This window comes from Protopterus annectens, chromosome 5.part0, assembly GCF_019279795.1.
Source record: "Protopterus annectens isolate FY-2018-M chromosome 5.part0, PAN1.0, whole genome shotgun sequence".
NCBI classification, from domain to species: Eukaryota; Metazoa; Chordata; order Ceratodontiformes; family Protopteridae; genus Protopterus; species Protopterus annectens.
This window is the reverse complement of record NC_056735.1, coordinates 1191076470-1191096702: the sequence shown is the minus strand read 5'-3', so window position 1 is coordinate 1191096702 and position 20233 is coordinate 1191076470. Positions and strand designations below refer to the sequence as shown.

Below are 20233 nucleotides of genomic sequence, written 5' to 3'. Positions count from 1 at the left end.
GTACTGCATCTCACAAGGACTTATAGATATCTATATTTATCTACACACACACACACACACACACACACACACACACACACACACACACACACACACACACACACACACACACACACACACACACACACGTATCTAGACCAGATGTAGATATACACAGATATATTTGTACACACACACACACACACACACACAGATACATATGTTACACACATACAAGCAGATATATATATATATATATATATATATACTAAACTTTGCATACACTGTGCGGAAAGGCAATTGCTAAAAGACAAAGCAAAGAGATTGTACCTTTAAAAAATTGTTTCAATGCACATGCGTCCTTCAAAAACTTGTGTATAGATTTAGGAGCTCTGTATTGCCATACTCATACACAGAAGGGTATGAGAGATTGAAGAGTGACTAAAAAAGATGCACAACAAAAAATTATGAGCAAGTCTCAAATTATAACCACCTTGTTATGCAATCAGGGCATGGATGTTAAGATATTCATCTCAAGGGTGAAGCTCAAGAGGTGACTCTAGACAAAGATATTCATCTCTCAAGAGTGAAGCTTGATTGGTGAATCTTGACAGCCACTTCAAGAATACATAACGGGCTGTATTATGAATAGAGAGACCCAATCATAATTCCTTGTAGTGCACAGAGCTTTACCTGCTAACAAATGTTACAAATGTCAGAGAGAGAAAAGTAAAGTTGTTTTACATCTTTGAAATCTGTAATACACTTGCCACTGCCACAGAGACATGAGCTACCACAAGAGAGTGGCAGGAAACTGTTAAATACCTTGTTTTGACTTTTGTTTCCCTTTTCAAGGCTTAATAAAAAAAAGAAGTCTGAATAAAACGTTTAGGAGCTTTCCAATGCTCTTCTGTAATGGCCGCTGACTAAAGTTAATGCTCTAGTGCGAGGAAAAATCTTAATAGCAGTGAGAAATGCTTAATGAGACTGTCTTCTCCCCCATTCTGAAGCATAAAAGTAGTGCTCCATGTACTACAAGAGGTTAAAAAAAATAAATAAAAAAATTAAAAAGAAAATGTATTTTTGGAAGACGAAATGAGAGTGGGAAAATAGGAAGTAATGTACTCACCATCTTCTTCTTCTTTCGGCTTTTCCCGGTTAGGGGTCGCCACAGCGGATCACCTGTCTGCTCATGACTGGCAGTGGAGTTTTACAGTGTCGAGTTGCCAGCCCAGCGCCCAACCTTCCACAGAAGGCACACACATGCACACACTCATGCCTAGGTCCAATTTAGAGTGTCCAATCCACCTAAAGCATGTCTTTGGGATGTGGGAGGAAACCGGAGCAGCCGGAGGAAACCCACGTGACCACAGGGAGGACATGCAAACTCCGCACAGAAGTCACCCCAGCAAGTTATGTACTCACCATAACGTTCCATATTTGTTGTCCGTCTCGCGTTCTTGCTGGTTGGGTTCGGAACCCAGCATCGGTTCCGACTTGGCCTATTACAAAAGCTGGAGAGCTTCCACTGGCTCGAGGCTAACCCCTATCTCATGATGCTCAGGTAAGAATACCCAGATCTTGTTTGTAACCGAAAGCAGTACTATTGTCTATATACAATTATAACCCCAGCCTATCTAGCTGAAGGACATCAGAGACTCAAAAATAAAAAAAGCAAATGTATTTATATCTATATATACATACATATATTTATATCATATTATCTCTGCCCGATCCTACAGGAGTGTAGGAGGGTGGGACGCAAGAAGATAGGCGAGATGGACAACAAACATGGAACGTTATGGCGAGTACATAACTTCTTAATGTTATGTTGTCCTATCTCGCCGTAATTCTTGCTGGTTGGGATAGTGCCCCTAGCACTTTCATCCCTGGGTGGCTCAGGAAAAAAGACTCTTCAGTACAGTGGATCCAAAGGAAGACCTGTTACGGGAGGCCACATCTACTTTGTAATGAGTAATAAAGGTATGAGGTCTCGCCCATGTGGCAGCTGCACAGAGTCCATAGGAAGTTTATCTTGAAAGGCCAATGAAGTTGCAAACGCCCTTGTGGAATGGCCTCTCACTTTGCCTGGTAACTTTCTGTTACTATTGTTGTAAGAAAAGGAAATTCAATCTGTAAGCCATTTTGAGTGTTACCTTAGAAACCAGTAATCCTTTCCTTTTATCTAAAAAGGAAACAAAAATCTGATCTGACTTTCTGAAATCTTTGGTCCTTATGGAAGTAGAAGCGTAGCTGTCTGTGTACATCTAGTTGATGTAATCTATATTCTGTCTTGTTGCTAAAGTTAAGGAAGAACACTGGTAACTCAACAGATTGATTCAAATTATTCTCTGAACACACTTTTGGTAAGAAAGAGGGATTAGTTCTTAAAGATACTCTGTCTTTATGGAAAACTGTATAAGGATGACAGATAGAGAGGGCTTGGAGCTCTGACACCCATCTGGCAGATGTAATGGTTACCAAGAAGAGAGTTTTCTTTGACAAAAATTATCACAAGATGATGCTGGCTCAAAGGGTGGCAAAACTAAGGCAGATAGAACAAAACTTAGGCCCCAAGTGGTTGGAGGTTCTCTGATTGGGAGTCTCAGTAGGAAGATATCTTTCAAAAAGGCTTTGCATAGCTTGTGGGACATGACAGACATTCCCATTTCCCCAATATGGAAATTAGATATGGCTGCTAGTTGTACCCTAATGGTAGCTGCTGCTGCGCCCTTGTCAAAAAGTTTGGAAAGAAACTCTAGAACTGCTGCGATAGGAGCTGTAAAAGGATCTAAATTGTGCTTAACGGCCCAGTATGAAAATCTTTTCAATTTACTTTTCTGGTAGAAGGTTTGTGGGAAGAGATCAAGATATGTTTAACTGCAGCGGAAAAATTAAAACACCTGGCTATATGTGGAATTGGAGCAGCCATGCTGTCAACTTGAGGGTTTGAATGGACGGATGGAACATTCCTGACAAGTGGGTCAAAAGGTCTGGAACTGGGCCCAGAGTCCATGGTTCCTCCAGAATATGGGTCCATAGAAAGGGGAACCAAATTTGTCCAGGCCAATAAGGTGCAACGAGTATCATAGTGCTGTTCAACGTGCTGACTTTCTGAAGTACTTTGGGTATTAAGGGAATGGGTGGAAAGGCATGCAGAAGTCCCGGGGGCCAATCATGTACGAGTGCATCCCTTGGTGACTTCCCTGGGGGGGGGGGGGATGAGGGCAAAGTAGCTGCTGCATTTGGCGTTCATGGAAGTGGCGAAAAGGTCACAGCAAGGCTGGTCCCATTTCTGAAAGATCTCTTCTACAACTTCTTGCTTCGGGGACCACTTGTGAGGCAACAGAATCGCTCTGCTGAGTTTGTCTGCTAACAAGTTGGATTTGCCTGGGATGTGCATTGCTATCAGAAAACGTTGAGAAGCAACACCACGTTGCCATACCTGTTGTGCCTCTCGACATAGGGGATACAATTTGGTTCCTCCCGGTTTATGTTCCATACTACTGACATGTTGTCTGTTTGAACTGCAACAGTTCCTATCCAAAGAGAGTCCTGGAATGTCTGCAATACACACAGCACCGCTGTCATCTCTAGGACATTGATATGCAAGTGGTTTTCGTGTTCTTGCCATAAGCCTTGAACAGTCATTCCCAGATAATGCTCCCCCACCCGATCTGGGAATTGTCCGTCCGTGGAAATGCAAACGGGCGGCCCGAGGGCAACTGGGTCATTTGAAGCCACCAGAGAAGATCTTTCTTGCATGAATCCAGAATGATTACCGGATGTGAGCGAGGTAGATCTTGCATGGATCATTGGGCAAACAGTAACCATTGGAGGACCCTCATGTGCAGGCCTGCTAGACGAACTAGAAGAATTGCTGCTGCTATGGTACCCAGAACCTGTAACACATTCCTTGCCTGATCCTTTCTTCTTGACATCAAGGTCCTGATTTGACGGTGAAGGGACTGAATTCTCTCGGGGGTAAGTTTTGCCACCGTTTCTGTTGAATCCAATTCTGTGCCTAAGAAAGTAATATGCTGTGAAGGCGACAAGGCAGACCTTTTGAAATTTACTGTAATGCCTAGCTTGGAGCAAATAAGTGTTGTTTCATCCTTCACTTGCATTAGTAGATGCTTGGTGGTGGCAGTCAGGAGCCAGTCGTACAGGTATGGAAACACACGGAATCCTAGACATCTCAAGTGAGCTGTAACCACTGCCATGCACTTGGTGAACACTCTGGGAGCTGTAGTGAGACCAAAGGGCAGGGTTCGAAATTGGTAATGACTGGCTCCCAGCCGAAAGCGTAAGGGTCTCTTGGATCGCCTGTCCATCTTTATATGGTAGTACGCATCCTGGAGATCTATAGAGCACATCCAATCATCTTTCCCGAGAAAAGGGAATATAAACTGGTGTGTCACCATCTGGAACTTTGATTTTTTTTTTTTTTTTTACAGATCTATTCAGTCTGCTGAGATCCAAAATGGGCCTCCAGTCCCCCGTCTTTTTTGGAACTACTTTGGAGTAAGTTCCAGATCCAATTTGGCTTGCGGGGACCTCTTGGATGACTCTTTTTCTAGCAACTTGTGTATCTCTAATGTTGCATCGTCCCTCTGATTGGGTGGGATGTCTGGAATGGACTGATTTATGGGAGGGTGGGTGGAAAAGGAAATGTAATAACCTCTGGATATGACTGCCTGTACCCATTTGTCTTGAGTGATTTCCAGCCAGGTGTTTGGGTACAGTGACAAGTGTCTCCTGACTGCCTCCAGAGAAGAACAGGTGGGCCTCCTTTCAAGAACGCTGGAAAGCCCGGCCAGAGAACATATCTCTGTCGTCCTGATTCTGCGGACCCCCTCTGCCGCGAGGTTGGCGTCTTCCATTGTTATGTCCCCCCCCCTCTGCCCCTGGGGGAAGTTTTACCACGTGCATCAGAAAAACTATTTTGGGACTTGTGGAAAGTACAGTTTTGTACCTACCATAAATGTAGATGTTCGAAGATCCACATTGCTGCAGTCCTTACTTATGGGGTAGTCCGCTGTCCTCGGTCGGCCCGAATACCAAAGTATTAGGCTGACGTCGGTCATGGGCGCCTAGATCTGACATCAGAGCGTCAGGGTATAAAGGCACATGACCGACGTCATATCCTCAGTCTTTTCTTGCCCTGGATGTCAGAAGGCCAAACCAGAAAGGCCACAGCCAAAAACAGAATACCTCCCAAAAACATGCCCAACAACAACCATCACCTAAAGCATAACACCAAGTCAAACTACAGAGGGGAAGGAGGGAGGGTAAATTGGACTGCAGCAATGTGGATCTTCGAACATCTACATTTATGGTAGGTACAAAACTGTACTATGTTCTTCATCTCACATTGCTGCAGTCCTTACTTATGGGTAGAATCCCAAAGCAACGGGAAAGGGAGGATGGTAAAAATCATAAAGCATTAGGGGCCGCTAAAATGCCCTGTAAAATTGCAGTGGCAAATCCAGCCCTAGACTTAGAATAAAGTGGAAGGTGGTAATGTTTAGAAAAGGTATGCACTGAACTCCAAGTAGCTGCCTCCAAAATGTCTTTTGTAGCTACCCCCCTTATAAAGGCCGTAGAAGTAGCAGTAGCCCTAGTGGAATGAGGCCTGATTCCAGCAGGAATCTCCTTACCATGATGGGAATAACAGAAAGAAATACAAAACCCAATCCATTTAGAAATAGTTTGTTTTGAAACAGGTTTACCCTGTGAACCCAAAGCAAAAGAAACAAACAATTGCTGAGACTGTCTGAACTCCTTGGTTCTGCTCAAATAATAACGCAACTGCCTGTGAATATCCAAAGTATGCAAAATTTTCTCCCCTTTATTTTGGGGTTTGCATAAAAAGTAGGCAAATGAATAGTTTGATTTAAGGCCACACTAGAAACCACTTTAGGCATAAAGGAAGGATTAGTACGCAAAGATACCCTATCCTTATGAAAAATCAGGAAAGGCTCCACTGCCATGAGGGCCTGTAATTCAGAAACCCTTCTTGCAGAGGTAATGGCCAACAAAAGCAGTTTTCCATGATAAATACTTTAACTCGGCAGTAGCTGCAGGCTCAAAAGGTTGTAGAGTAAGTTTTCCAACACAAAATTGAGATCCCAAGCAGGAGTAGGAGCTCTACGTGGGGGTCTTATATTCTTTGCCCCTCTAAGAAATTGCTTAAACCAAGGATGAGAGAATAAAGGAGGGTCACAATCATAGTGAGCAGAAATGGCTGCAGCATGGACCTTTATTGAGGAGAAAGACAAACCCTTGTCCAATAATTCAGTAAAATATTGAAGAGCAACACTTAAATCAGGTTTGGAGACATCAAAGTCCTTTCCTTTGCTCCAAATAAAAAAATCTCCTCCATTTATCAGCGTAAACTTTCCTGGTGCTAGGCCTCCTGGCCTCCAAAATAACATTCAAAACTTGTTGTGGAAGCTGAGACCCTCCAGAGTCTAAAACAGAATATGACAGGCTGTTAGATGCAGAGACTGAATCTTGACATTGAGGAAGTGACTGTCCTCTTGTGACAAAAGGTGCGGAATCAAAGGCAGAGGCCATGGAGGTTCTCGTACTAAACTCCTCAGTAGTGGGTACCAGTGTTGTCGAGGCCAATCCGGTGCTATCAAAATCATGGTTGGCTTGTCTTGTCTGGCCTTCAAAAGTACCTTGGGAAGAAGAGGCAGAGGTGGAAAGGCATATACATGCAGATTGTTCCAACTGAAAGATAGAGCGTCCACCTTCCAAGCTGTGTGATGAAACATTTTTGTGCAAAACTTTGGCAACTGGTAATTTTGTGGAGAAGCGAACAGATCTATGTCTGGAGTTCCCCATAACACTGTCAACTGTTGAAATACATGAGGATCCAATTTCCACTCGTGAGGATCCACTATTTGTCTGCTCAATACATCTGCTAAGGAGTTCTGTGCTCCTGGTAGAAACCTTGCCTGAAGATTGAGGTGTAGATTGAGAGCAGTTTCCCACAGAATCATCGCTTGCCTGCAAAGAGGGTAAGAATGGGTTCCCCCCTGCTTGTTGATGTACCACATGACAGTAGTGTTGTCTGTTTGAATCAACACCTGCCCTGGACGAAGTAAATCTTTGAAAGCCATCAATGCAAACTGGACTGCTAACATTTCCTTCAAGTTGATATGCAAATGTTGGAGTTTGACAGGCCACGTGTTTTGCACCCATTTTCCATTGAGGTGTGCTCCCCAAGCCTTGTCCGAGGCATCTGTCGTTAGAATCTGACTCGCCTCTGGCCGAGAGTCCCTTGTTTAGGTGACATTCCTGAGCCCACCACAAAAACTCCTTCTGAATGCAAGGTATTATCTGAATGACAGTGTCTAGATCTTGGCAGTGCTGTGTCCACACATTTTTGAGATACCATTGAAGCTTCCTCATATGCAATTTGGCATTGGGAAGCACCAGAATACAAGATGCCATGAACCCCAAGGCTTGAAGGACTGTCCTTGCAGTCAGCCTGGACCGTAGAGACATTTGCTGGAAATAAAGAGAAAGGCTTCTGTTTGTCCGGGGTCAAAAAAGCCATCTGGGAAGCTGTATTCAGTCTCACACCCAGAAAGCACATGTCCTGAGAGGGTACTAGACTGGACTTTGTTTCGTTCACAGAATACCCTAGGCATCTTAACACTAAAAAGCAAAACACTGCCATCACATACTGTAGATGATGAAGAAGTTCGTCCTTTTCTTGTGCAATAATCAGACAGTCGTCCAAATAAGGATAAATCTGTATTCCTCTTAGTCTGAAAAATGCTATCACTGGAGCCAGAACCTTTGTGAACACTCTGGGCGCAGTAGATAAGCCAAAGGGCAATGCAGAGAACTGATAATGTAAATTTCCAGTCCGAAAACGCAGGAACCTCCTGCAACTGGGCCTGATAGGAACATGAAGGTAAGCCTCTTTGAGATCCAGAGTAACCATCCAGTGATCTTTTCCCAACAGAGGTAAAAGCTGTTGTAAAGTCAGCATCTTGAACTTTGGAATGTCCAGGTAAGTGTTGAGGATAGATAAATCCAAAATTGGTCTCCACGTGTTTCCTTTCTTTGGAACTAGAAACAGGCGAGAATAAAATCCTAGGCCCACTTCTGACAGAGGAACTGGCTGTATAGCTCCTATTTGAAGAAGTAAAGAAATTTGTCTGTGAGCCTCTATCCTTTGCCGAGGAGGGACGTCTGGCATGCCTTTGAAAGGAGGCATGGTATGGAAATAGAACTTGTAACCTCGGTTTATAATGTCCAATACCCATTTGTCCTGGGTGACTAAATGCCAGTTTTGCTTGAAAAGAGCCAACTTTCCTCCCAAAGGAGCTGCCAGGCAAGAGGAATCTGGCAGCTGAAAATGCAGGTCATTGGGCCTGTTTACGAAAGGACTGGCCCCTGCCCTCACCAGCAGATTGAGCAGGCGAACTCCATTGTCTCGGCCTGAAGGTACTCTGAGCTCTGAGCTCTGCCCCTACCACGCCTAGATCTACCCCTAGACTGAGAATCAGAAGAAGGGTACGTCCACCCTTTAGTAGGCCAATTTCTACTAAACTTTGGAGGCTGTACCTGCAAAAAATCTTTAACAGTCTGCATAGACTTAGCCTTGTCTTCCATTTTCTTTAAGACTGACTCCACAGGAGGACCAAACAAAACTTCAGATTGCAAAGGGGCATCCAGAATTCTAGACTTAACATGCTCAGACAAATTCTGATCCTTAAGCCAGGCGTGCCTACGAATAACTGAACCAGTGGCAGCCACCCTAGAAGAAGCCTGTAAAGCATCAAAACCACATTGCAAAGAGTGCTTACCCACCTGTTCAGAAACGTGCACTAAATCCTGCAATTCTTTACACTCTATGCCCTCTGCCAAAGCATCCACTTTAGATCTTAGCTGAGAAAGGAGGAAATTCTGATACTTCAACATATGAAACTGGCAGTTCAAAGCTCTCATTGCTAAAGTAGAAGAGGTATACACCTTCTTACCCCATCTATCCAAAGCTCTAGCTTCCTTATCCAATCTTAACAACAGAGGCTCTAACACCCTTAGGCCCCTGACTAATAGTTTCTGGGTCTGCCCTAGGACTCTTATACAGATATTTATGAGCCTCAGGCACCCTGTAATACCTGTCCGGTTTAACTGGGGCAGGAGGCACAGAATCTGGATTAAGGGAAGCTTCCGAGAAAACATCTGAAACAACATCCAAAACCGGAGGTATAGCTAAGGGTCTATGCTGTGGTAAAAACAAGAACTCCCTAAGCCTCTTCCGGGAATCAGAGTAATCCTGTCCCTCCCACTTAAAATGCTCCCTCATGGAATGCAGAGTTTCTGAAAATGAAAAATCCTCTGGAGGAGAAGCAGAAGGAGTGGAATCCTCTGCATCAGAATCAGAATAAGGAGGGAAATCTTGAATGTCCTCAGTAGAAGACTCTGAATCATCTGAGGCCTGCTCCAAACTTTCCAACTCTGGCTCCATCCTGGGCCTCTTATCCGGAGGGGGCATAGAACCTCTAATTAAAGTAATCAAATCCTCTGCCATTTTAAGCATGTGCTTTTTAGGCACAGACCCTGAAGAACCAGAACTGACACCAGAGGAAGGCAAAACAGACCTGCCCTTAGAAGGAGCCTTAGAAACAGTAGCAGAAGGCCTAACCACCTTAGGCATAGAAGGGAGAATAGTAACCTGAGAGGCCCCTTCAGCCTGGCCTGCCTCCCGAGAGGCCACATCTTGTAAAATCAAAGTTTCCCCCTGGGACTCAACAGAAACTTCAGCCGGATCCACCTGTTCAGCTGTAGCTTCTAAAGGTCCGGCGTCCGAAACGGACGAATCATCCTGCCTAGGCTTTAAAGATTTGCCTTTACGCTTCTTAGTAGAAGCAGGCGTCGGAACATCCGACGGCATATTATAATTACACCTCTTGCCAAAGACTAACCTAGCGCAATCTAACCTCCGTTTTATAGTGCGCTTATTAAACCTAGCACAAAACCGACACCCGACTCACGTGCTCCGGTCTCAAACAAGGAATACAAAGCGAGTGGTAATCCCTATGCGGTATCTGTTTCCCACAAGAAATACAATTATTCACTTTTTCTGACATCTGGTAAGTAACTGAGGCAAGAAAAAACAAAAATATTCCCCAACGGGGTACTTAGCCCAACTTGGTATCGGTCTGAAACTCCGAAAACGAAAAATTTCAGAACGCCGAACGGCACTTGCAACTCTGCTTCTGCATCGGACCATGCGGCAAAAAAGACTGAGGATATGACGTCGGTCATGCGCCTTTATACCCTGACGCTCTGATGTCAGATCTAGGCGCCCATGACCGACGTCAGCCTAATACTTTGGTATTCGGGCCGACCGAGGACAGCGGACTACCCCATAAGTAAGGACTGCAGCAATGTGAGATGAAGAACATCCACATTTTTCCATCTTTCTGACCTCTGGGATAAGGTCTAGAAGGGGCAGAAAAACAGACACTCATGGCAGACAAGGTTTTCCCTTCCTGTTCACACATGGTCAAAGTTTCTTTCACCTTTGGTCTGAAAAGGGATAAACCAAAGGGGCGTTGGTGGCGGAAAAACCGACTCCAATGGCAGACAAGGTTTTCCCTTCCTGTTCACACATGGTCAAAGTTTCTTTCACCTTTGGTCTGAAAAGGGATAAACCATCAAAGGGGCATTGGTGAAGGAAGACTTGAAGGGTTCACTAAAATTGCAGAAACGCATCCAAGAATGTCTCCTCAAGGAAATTCCTGTAGCTGCTGCCCTGCTCGCTCCATCAGCTGCATATGAAACCAGTTGCATGGAGGAGTTAACTGAACTGAGGGTGGAGAACTGAGAGGAAACTATCTGCAATCCCCAAAGCTACAGTACCCTGAAGAGCATCTCCTAGCTCATTTAGGAGATCCCTTTGAAGCCTCGTAAAAGGGGTCAAGTAATTCAGTGACAGCAGGGTAAAGGCCACTGATGAAAAGGCACGCTTTCCATGTCTGTCTATAAGCCATGACTCTTTATTTGGAGAATGGACAGATGAGGAGGTCTCTGAAAACTCCTTCCTGGTGGCCACCGCCACCACCATCACATCTACCAGGACGCCTTTAGTCAAGAACCCTTTCTCAGCAGGAACAGAGATCAATTTATTGGGCATCCGCGGAACAGGCTCCACTGCATCAGGGGGAAGTCCAAGCCTTATGAGAGATCACATTCATTAATTAGTTGTAAGGGGGAGACACCCAGGAGCTGGAAAGGTTAGACCCAAAAGCCTCCAGGTATACTGATTCATCCTCTGAAGGGTTGGTGGGCTTCCAGCCACCCCTATTTTTCAGAATCTCAAGGATGTCAGCAAAAGTGACATCCTCAGAGGGGGACCATGGGGACCCTTCCGAATCATCCAGATCAGTATCTGACGTGACAGACATAAGGGAGTCTATGTGCTTCCTCTTCCGTAATCTCTTCCAAGGCACTTCCTAAGAAGGGTACTCTGGTGAAGTTTCGGAGAAGACTATGCCACCTGCAGGGGCTTCCTGGGGCTCAGGGTCTCTACGCTTGGGGGGAGGAGGTGATGAGACCAACACAGGCATCTGGGAGGGAACAGAACCTGGACCACAGAGTGGAGCTGTCTGGCGTGACAACACTCTCTCCCATCAGCTCAAAAGCCTCCTCGCTCAACTCCAAAGAGGTCCTCCACTCCAGAGATACCAAGGACCGGCTCTGAAGCCAATGTAGGAGCCAAGCTCAACCTCACCGAGGGGTAGAGTCGGATCAGGCAACTGCCCACGCCAACTCCACTCCCCTGACTCGACTGGTGAACATTGGCTCTCAAACTCCTTGAAAGCAGATGGACCCAAAGATGTCTGAGCAGATGCTGGAACAGATGATCTTAAAGGAGGTCCTGGTTTTGATGTTTCCACTACTATTGGACCCACAATCTCTGGCTCTGTGACCACATGTGGGTCGGAGGCGGAATTGGTGATGGTGCCTTGGATGATTCCGATTCCTTTGGGGCTGGAGACGATAAACATTTTTGACAACACCGATGTTCAAAGCAGTCTTTTCACCACCCGCTCCATGTCATCATCAGATAAGCTCCTGGAGGAACGGGAGGATGAGGAAGGAGATCTAGCCATCTCCAAAATGGGTGATCTCAATATTAGAATAACTAGCTCCAAGATCGTAGACCATCTCCTAATCAGTAACTCTTCTGGCTCTGTGGTCACAGATGGAGCCGAAGAGGCAGACTTAAGATCTGTTGGAGCCAAGAGCCCTTGATTCCAAAACAACTATTTTTTTAGGTGGCACCGAAGCTGGAGCCACAGTAGTAGACCTTTTGGACCCTTTTGCATGAGAAGAAGCGGGAGAAGAAGGTTTGGAGCTCTGAGATCCCTCTAAAGATTCCTGGAAAGGACCTTTCAGTAAGCCTCTAACCATTAATTTATTCCTCTGTTCCTGGAGAACCCTGCTACTAAAGCCATGACAAATTGTACAAGGGTCTTGCAAATGGATGGCACCAAGGCAATACACACAGCTAGTGCGTCCATCCATGAGAGACATTTTCTGAGTACATTGATCACACTTTTTGAACCCCAATTGCCTGGGTTATTTCTGTTCTTTTTCTTTAGACATGTTTACAAGCAGAAAGGAAAATATCAACAATATCTACAATAAACAAAACTAGTCTAGCTTTCTGAAAAAAGGCTATCGAAACTAAAGGCCTAGGTAACCAAGTAAAAATTACAAAAAAACGGCTCTAAAAAACAACGGTGCCTATTAACTACGAAAAAGCACCACACACAAGAAAATATATATATAAAATATAAATACAAATTTAAGTATTACTCTAAAGGCTTTAACCCACCAAAAAAGGGCAGCCAACTACACACCAGTATACCACACTAACTAGAAGCCTACGAAATAAACAAAATGAAATCTTTAGGAAGAATCCTCTAACTCAAATGGATTCAACTGAGCATGAAAGGAAGACAAACAGACAAGGGGTAGGGGAGCGGCCCTCTAAGTTAAATGGGCCACTGAGAGCCCTCTAACTTAAATGGCTCTCACAACAAAGAACAAGGGGGGGTTAAATGCACTAACTCACAAAAGGGGAACTAGAGACTATTCACACACGACAAAAAGAGGTTTAAACTATGTTTTTCTAAATTAAAACTAAGGATAATCCTGAAAAATGTAAATTGAAAACTAGTCAACGAGCCAGCCAGAAGACATCACGGTCGCTTGAGCGGCAAACAAGATCTGGGTATTCTGCCCTAAGCATCATGGGATAGGGGTTAGTCTCAAGCCAGTGGAAGCTCTTGAGCTTTTGTATTGGGCCGAGTCGGAACCGATGCTCGGTTCCAAACCCAACCAGCAAGAATTATGGCGAGACAGGACAACACAACATCGAATGATTAATTAACAGTAACTGTCTAAGAAAGTTATTTACATAAATACATGGGTGGACTTGCCACTGTACAATTACACAGATGCTTACAGTGGATATAAAAAGTATACACACCCCTGTTAAAATGCCATGTTTTTGTGATATAAAAAAATGACACCACAATAAATCATTTCAAAACTTCTCACACCTTTAATGTGACCTATAATCTGTACAATTCAATTGAAAAACAAATATGTTAGGGGGAAAATTATAAAAAAAAATAAAAAAACGTACAATAAGCTGGTTGCATAAGTGTGCACACCCTCAAACTAATGCTTTGTTGAAGCACCCTTTAATTTAATTACAGCATTCAGTCTTGGGTAGGAGTCTATCAGTATGGCTCATCTTGACTTGGCAATATTTGCCCACTTCTACTTGCAAAAGCACTCCAAATCTGTCAGATTGTAAGGGCATCTCTTATGCACAGCCCTCTTCAGGTCACCCCACAGATTTTCTACTGGATTTAAGTCTGGGCTGTGGCTGGGCCATTCTAATACTAAAATTTTCTTCTGGTGAAGCTATTCTTTGGTTGATATGAATGTATGCTTGGGGTCATTGTCATGTTAAAAGGTAAAATTTCTCTTCATCTTCAGCTTTCTAGCAGACACCTGAAGGTTTTGGGCCAAAAGTGACTGGTATTTAGAACTGTTCATAATTCCCTCCACCTTGACTAAAGCCTCGGTTCCAGCTGAAGAAAAGCAACCCCAATGCATGATACTGCCACCACCATGCTTCACCGTGCGGATGGTGTTCTTTTGGTGATGCGAATTGTTGTTTTTGTGCCAAATGTACCTTTTGGAATTGTGGCCAAAAAGTTCAACCTTGGTCTCATCAGACCATAACACATTTTTCCACGTGCTTTTGGGAGACTTGATGTATTGTTCTGCAAATTTTAGCTGGACCTGGATGTTTTTCTGTGTAAGAAAAGGCTTCCGTCTTGCAACCCTACCCCATAGTCCAGACATATGGGGAATACGGGAGATTGTTGTCACATGTAGTACACAACCAGTACTTGCCAGAAATTCCTGCAGCTCCTTCAGTTTGCTTTACGTCTCTTGGCAGCCTCCCTGACCAGTTTTTGTCTGGTCTTTTCACCAATTTTGGAGGGACGTCCAGTTCTTTGCAATGTCAACCTATGTTGTTCCATATTTTCTCCACTTTTTGATGACTGTTTTCACTGTGTTCCATGGTATATCTAATGCTGTTGACATTTTTTTTTATCCTTCTCCTGACTGATACCTTTCAACAATGAAATTCCCCTTTGATGCTTTGTAAGCTCTCTGCGAACCATGTCTTTTGCTGTAGCAGGCAACTGAGTAAATGTCAAGAAAATCCTGCTAGGACAGCTGAACATTATTGGGGTTAATCAGATTGATAATTGATAGCAGGTGTGTACCCAAGAAGACTGCTCTAATTAAATCAAAAGGTGCTTCAACAAAGTATTAGTTTAAGGGTGTGCACACTTATGCAACCAGCTTATTGTATGTTTTTTATTTTTTATATTTTTTTCCCTTAACAATTATGTTTTTCAATTGAATTGTACAGGTTATAGGTCACATTAAAGGTGGGAAAAGTTTTGAAATGATCTATTGTGGTCTCATTTTTTATATCACAAAACCTGGCATTTTAACAGAGGTGTGTACACTTTTTATATCCACTGTATATGCGAGTGAACACATGCGTACACACACACACACACACACACACACACACACACACACACACACACACACACACACACACCCCTTTTCACTACATCCTCTACTCCAATCGGTGAGTAAATTAATCATAACACAAGGTATTGCAGAAAATATATAGAGCTCTATAAAGCAAATTAACTGGTCTGGCATGGAATGTTATGGGCAGTTATCCAGTTTTGCAGTCCTGCTGTCTCCATTGCTATGACGTAGAATTTTCAATGACTAGACCACTGGCTGCATCATTCTTATTCACCCCTGATGAAAGGTAATTTTTCTGGACCTAGTCTTATAATATCCAATGTCTAAAATGCCCCACTTTAGACATACAAAAAAAGTGACAAACCTTCTTTCAGTGCATCATGTCAAGCTCCTGGCCTTCAGCTGTTTTGCTGTTACAAAATCTTATCAGCAACACACGAGATTTTAACAATACACTCTCCCTGCAGCATTCAGAGCTGTACATCAGCAGCTTTTCCTTCAGTATAAAAAGCATAGGTCTTTGTCTCTCTAGGTATCCTAAATTCTAGCCTGCCTGCCTACCAGTCCTCCAGCCAGACTAACTGCCGCCATTCTTAGTTGGCAAGATGATAAAATCCTGGTGTATAGACATCAGTCTGTATACTCCAACCACTTTACTTGTACTAAATCTGTCAGAGAATGAAGATGCCAGCATTTCAACAGTATGAAAATGTTATGATTATGCTTGTCAAACTTACCGCGCAATGTAGGCGGCCTACATATTTTCAATGCACGAGTATCACGACACCTAAAGATGAAGGCACATTTTCATCCCTGTAATCATACCTCAACACACACAAGCTGTGATCAGCAGTTTTTACAGCATTCCTGAAAAAACGACAGAGTAAGAACCTTGAGTGAAGATAAAGACAGTCCATGACTACAATCTCTACACTACAGCCAGCTGCCGATTGTGAAACCCCCCCACCCCCCTCCACCCAAAAAAAAAGCAAACATTCTTACGTAAAAAAGATAACGGCCTGTTCCTGTGTTCTGGTGCAATTACAGGAAGAAGGTACAGAAGTAATACTGTCAGCAACTCGGAAATGACTCAGCTGCTTTTAAATAGGAACTTGCTCTGCGTTACACTAATGACTATACTTTTGAAATGTTATCACATTTGTTTTAATAGCCTTTAAAATGACAGGCAGCCCATTACAAATGACTGACCAATGACTGTAAAATAAAGAAATGAGGTTTCCAGAAGCATCACCAGCACAATGAAATTTATTCCAGGAGTCTGACATACTGCAGTTAACACTGGTTAGCACATTTTGAATGTCAACATTCTAGGGAAAGTTGGAATGCCAAAACAGGACACAGTTGACAATTATTTTTCCAATCAAAATTCCTTTTAAGAGTCAGATGCTAAGTAGTTAAGTATAGCCTAAGGCTTAAAGATAGATTAAGAGTTAATAACAAAATAATCAGTTCCTGGATGCAGTCCTGTTGTGTACAAATAAAGAGTTGAGAATTACCATTTTGTTATTTTTAATGTCCTGGTTTGAGTATATAGTATGCATGTATCACACCTTTCCACTACAATGACTTAAGTACAGTGCTATGATTCTCGTATTCCAATTTAGCTTTGCTCCTTCTAGATTTACTCCATTCGTGAAGTCAGACCCGTTTACGGATACATACCTTGTTAAATAAGCTAAGTTTATATATAAATTCCACATTACTAATCATTTAGAGTCTAGTATATGAAGACTTTCCATTATAAAAAGTAAGAAAGTGCGTCTTTCTGACTCTTTGGTATGATTTATTTAGTCTAGAAATGATTTTGCTCTGACCTGCTATGAGTCAATGCTCATGCGTTTCTGAAGGTGTGTGGTGTGTGTGTTGGGTGGGAAGGGCTACAGTCTCAAACCTGGTGCACAAGTTACAAATCTGTGGATACATCCTTTGTTTGCTGGAATATAACTTAAGTTTCTTAACAAGCCTTGTCTAACACAAATCTAAGCTTTGCTGCTGTGGTAAAGTTATACTTTCCCACAGTGACAGCCCTAAAAAGTGTGTCCATTTTCAGTATCATGTAGGGTGACTACATTATTCCACAGGCATTAGGACTGCTTCAGCACTTATACCTTTCAGGCTGCTTCCTCCCTCGCCTGATCCTATCACATTTCTCTTCTTGCAGATCTCTGGTTCTGTAGTGCATGATCACATACCTAGCTGAGAGAAACAAAGGATTATCCTTGGTAGATGAGGACAAAAGAAAGGCAAGTAAGCCAGACAGCCATTAGTTTGCTCAGAGACAGTGTGCCTAGCAAGTATAAGCTGGTCTGCTCATCGCAGTCCCAGAGAGATGGAGAAAAATGCTGGATGGGAAAACGTTACCAAAGATGGACACAGTGCTTATAAATATTAAATGTACATATTTATAACATTAGACCTGTAGAAGTGGATCCATTCCATGCAACTTGCAGCACTAAGACCAAAGGCATTAGGACTTCACAAATATACCAACTTTTCCACTAATACTACAATGCACCATGCTGCTTTCACTCTAGCCTTACTAAAGGAAAAAAACTACACTATAGTATATAAACAAATCCTTCAGTAAAAATACGCCTGCCAACTGGTGCCATTTTCCAGCCAAAATCAGACAGCCACCTTAGTGATAGAATGAGGGAGAAACAAATTCAAGCAATTTGTGTTGATTGCAGATGTAGACAGACTGCAACAAAGTTTCTCTCATTTTCAAATTTTCCTCGTCACTGAGAAACTCTGGGCCCCTCCTGGGATAGCTGCAGACATCTGCTCACACAGTCCTCTCCACAGACATGGGCGGAGGAATATGGATGCCAGCAAGAAATAATGACTTGAGTCATTACCACACTTTCACAGTTCCCTGGTAGGAGGAAGAAATGGGATTTTCCCTTGCTTGATGATATACCACACAGCTACCGCGTTGTCTGCCTGTATTAGCTAGAACTCCAAAGAAAGGGAACCCTGGAATTCCTGTACAATCAAAAGGACTGCTCTTATCTCCAGTAATCTAATGTGATAGCAACAAGACACCCTTAACTCGCCTGGCAGATGTAACACCCCCCCCCCCCTCAGCAAAACACACAATCCAAAGCTGACATTCCCATAATGACCACTGCGTGAAGTGGAAGGAATTACTGAAAGAAGCACTGGCATCTATCCACCATGATACATAATTGCAGGAATGGGCAATGCAGATTAGGATTTACATTTGAGACCACTGGACCCGAAAGGTTCACTAGAGAAGTTTCTTGTAGAATTTCACATGAAGAATACTGGCAATAACTGTGACCACAAAACTCAGCATCTTGAGACAAAGTAAGCTGCAATTAAGGAGGACCAAAAAGTGTTTTGAAGGGGCTGAAAGTGCAGTTGGGTAAGAAAACTTCCCTAACAGTGAATATTCAAATTATCACTGTTGCAGTAGCCTTAACAATATGGGTTCTGCTTCCAAAACTTCAGGGCACGTTCCACACTCTCAAACTATCAGGCTGCTCGAACTAAGCTGACTAAAAGACAAGTTTGAGTGCCAACCCTTCAGAGCTTTCTTGCCAACAATCAGAGCGAGGCTGAGCCATGAAAGGACAATGCTAAGACCAACAAAAAAATAAATGATCACACCCTAGCATAAAAAAAGGGGGGGATGGATGAAGGGTGCAGCTACTGCAGTAGTGATCATTCAAACATCAATTATTATGGAAAGTTTACTTACACAACTGTAAAATGTTCATCATTTTGATCACTACTGCAGTAGCCTTACGAATATGGCTAGATTACTCTAGCTTATTACATTTGGGAGGTGGAATAGGACTTCGGTTCCATCCTCGGAACAGATATGGCCGTTTACAAGCTCGCGCCAAAGACCTACCCATAATGCCCCTCTCCTAGTTACTTCAGATCGAGTCTGCCCGCCCCTATATAATAGAGCTAGTAATGGAAAAATAGTAGAAGGCTCTGTCTAAGCAAATACCCTAACCAGGAGTTCCTAAAGCCCACCAGGAGTCCAGGCAGGGGGAAGGAGGGTGGGAAGTAATGAATGAACAAAGATCTACAACACAGATGGAACTTTATGGTAAGGCATAACTTCTTTATCAGATGCTGTAAATCTTTGTTTATTCATTACAAATAGGACCGAGTCCCCAGCTACTTGAGTCCTGGGTGGCCCCTAAGGAAGGATATTCCTGAGAACCACAGAAAGTACAGTTTTGTACCTACCATAAATGTAGATGTCCGATAGGAATGCATCTGCAGTCCTTACAAATGGGTTGTCCTGTCGTCAGGCAGCCCTTCGGTCGGCCGGATTCCAAAGTCTGGGTCTGGCCTCGGCTGGTGTCACACTTCACCCGACGTCATAGCTGCAGTTATTCGGGTATAAAGGCATCAGCCGACGCCATTTTCCTCAGTGTTTCTTGCCCCAGATGCCCTCTAGGAAGGCTAAATTTGGATAAATGCAAATGATTCCAAATAGTAGAGAGCAAACAAAAAATAGGCATGTATGTACATATATACAAACAAATACACCATAATAGATCCCCCAGCTAGCTACAAGATGGGCAAATACCCTAGGAGTACCACAGAGGGGAAGGAGGGTGGGTAATCCTGACTGCAGATGCATTCCTATCGGACATCTACATTTATGGTAGGTACAAAACTGTACTATGTCCTTCAAGGATGCATCTGCAGTCCTTAAATGGGTAGAATACCATAGCAAAACTGGGGAGGAGGAGAAATAAAATTATGGTGTAGTTAAGATCCCTTGCAAAACAGCAGTGGCAAAACCTGCTCGGGATCTGGAGTATAAAGGTAAATTATAATGCTTGGCAAATGTATGCACGAAGCTCCAAGTAGCAGCCTCTAAAATGTCTTTGGTAGCCACTCCTCGTAGAAAAGCTGTGGTAGTGGCTGTAGCCCTTGTAGAGTGAGGCCTGATGTTTTCTGGAGTTTTCTTTCCATGGTAGGAGTAACAAAATCTAATGCAATTTCCTATCCACTTAGAGATTGTCTGTTTTGAAATTGCTTTTCCTTCCATTCCTGTTGCATATGCTACCAGTAGCTGGTCAGTTTTCCTATTGCCCTTGGTCCTGTC

General features: G+C 43.3%; 1 long non-coding RNA gene across 2 annotated transcripts in view; it reads right to left on the bottom strand.

The window, feature by feature from the left end:
* The window catches only part of LOC122801595, a 417377-nt gene that overhangs the window by 53446 nt on the left and 343698 nt on the right, over positions 1 to 20233 (bottom strand). The window lies entirely within an intron of this gene.